We start from the raw sequence: 2,551 nt of genomic DNA, 5'->3' as shown, positions 1-2,551 counted from the left end.
ATTATTATTATTATTATACATGTCTATTTATATATATGTGTATATATATATATATATATATTATTTTGAATAACATATGCATGACCTCAAATATTTTACTTTGGAATACGGAAAAAGTTGCCCAATATATTGAGTCCTGATTGGTAAAGGTGGTCTGACCAAACCTCAATCAGCGTCCTGATTGTTCTCCTTTACCTGTTATTCCATGCCTGGAATAACCTAAATGTCCCACCGTGAGTAAGGCCATGCATAACGTGATTAATGATATTGTACAAAACTTGAAATGTTTTGTATGAAATGCACTTGTTATGTCATATATAAAATGCATTATTCATTCATAACAATTATAAATAACTTTAGGTGATATACGAAACTCATAATAATTTAATCCTAAGTCCTTAATTCAAAATAAAAATTATAGTCAGGAATATAAAAGCAACATTGGAGTCATGAAATTAGTAACACATCAAAGTCATGAAAAATAGTAAACATATAAAAGTCATGAAATTAATAACAACATAAAAGTCATGAAAAAATCATTTGAATGCAGTTTTAAAAAAAACACCTATATGCAAAATTTCATTTCATCGCACTCTAATTCTCCTAATCTGTAATAATCCAAAATAGTTCACTCAAAAATTTCAGCACCTAAAATCATCATTCTAAACGAAATTAGCGTAACATAACACAATTTCACAAACACACATCAGAGGCAACAACAGCGGTAACGAGCATAAATCGTGCTCGACAAGCATAATCACCTTAAATCTAGTGATGCACATACAATTAAATTTTTCCTAATACATAATTCATTCACAAACATCACAACCATAAACAACAACCTATGTTCTAACTTATTTTCAACAACTCCAGAAAATGAAATCCCTAATCGTAACAACAACAACAAAACCCTTTAATAAAAAGAACTCACTTATAAACACAACATAGTTGGTCTCATCTCAAAATTCGAAATCAATAATTCATGAAAAATCTGATTCTAAAACACAACATAAAAAGAACTCGCCTATAAACCCAACATAGTTGTTACATGCTCCACCACTTAATAAAAATTTTGCCCTCAAAATTCAGAAGATTACCTATTGGAAAAGGTAAGGATACTCCATTTGCATGTCTGTCTCTGCTTCCCACGTTGCTTCTTCTACAGAAGATCCTACCCAAACAACCTTCACTAGGGGAATTTCTTTGTTTCTCAATGCTTTTACACTTCTATCTATAATTTGGCTGGTATTGGGTCATAAGTAAGGTTTCACTTGAGTTGGACAGACTCATGACTCAAAATTTGGTGAAGATTAGGAATGTATTTCTTTAACTGGGAGACGTGAAAAAAATTGTGTAGATTGGATAGTTTGGGTGCCAAGGCTATTTTGTATGCAGAGGGACCAATCCTCTGCAATATTTGAAAGAGTCCAACAAAACGAGGGTTTAACTTCTTGACCTTTAACACTCTTCCAATGCCAATGGTTGGGGTAACTCTCAAAAAAACATGATCTCCTTCCTCAAACTCTAAAGGTCTTCTCCTGATATCAGCATAGCTCTTTTGCCTGTTTTGGGCTATCTTTAATTTATCCTTAATTACCTGAATCTTTTCAGTGGTCTCTTGGATAACTTCAGGACCTACGATCCCCTTGTCCCCTACAACATAACAGTTTCCTACATTTTCTTCCATACAAAGCCTTATAAGGTGCCATGCCAATGCTGGCATGGTAACTATTGTTGTAGGAAAACTCTACCAGAGGCAAATGTGTATCCCAGTTTCCTCCTTCCTCTAAAATGCAAGCTCTTAGCATATCCTCTAGAGTTTGAATGGTTCTTTCGGTTTGACCATCAGTCTGGAGATGGTAGGAAGTACTAAGGTGTAGTCTAGTTCCTAGAGACTTTTGAAATGTCTTCCAAAACATGGAGGTAAACTTAGGGTCCCTATCTGATATGATACTAAAAGGCACCCCATGCAACCTCACTATTTCCTTAATGAATAACTTGGCTACTTTGAGGGTGTTGTAGTTTGACTTTACTGGTAAGAAATGGGCTAACTTAGTTAATATGTCCACAATCACCCAAATGGAATCATACCCAGTGTGGGTATATGGCAAACCTACAACAAAATCCATGGAAATTGAGTCCCATTTCCATTCAGGTATTTCCAGAAGCTGTAGCAATCCTGCTGGTCTCTGATGTTCTATTTTCACCTTTTGGCAAGTTAGGCATTGCCCCACAAAAGTAGCCACATCAACCTTCATACCTGGCCACCAATAATTTTTCTTAAGGTCTTGGTACATCTTGGTAGATCCAGGATGGATAGTTAGGTTACTTTTGTGAGCTTCCTCTAGTATCAGTCTCTTTAGTTCTGAATCTTTAGGTACCCAAATTCTGCCCTGAAATAGGATTGTTCCATCTCGTGCCCTAGTAAATATTTCTTGGTCCTTTCTAAGTTGCAACTCTTCATCCATCCATTGAGATTGCCTAATTTGGTCTCTAAGGCTACTAGTTATTTCTAGTTTATTTAAAAGAATTCCCCCTTGAAGGATTGTCA

Source organism: Cicer arietinum, chromosome 2 (genome assembly GCF_000331145.2).
Source record: "Cicer arietinum cultivar CDC Frontier isolate Library 1 chromosome 2, Cicar.CDCFrontier_v2.0, whole genome shotgun sequence".
NCBI classification, from domain to species: Eukaryota; Viridiplantae; Streptophyta; class Magnoliopsida; order Fabales; family Fabaceae; genus Cicer; species Cicer arietinum.
Note: the sequence above shows the minus strand (reverse complement) of the source record.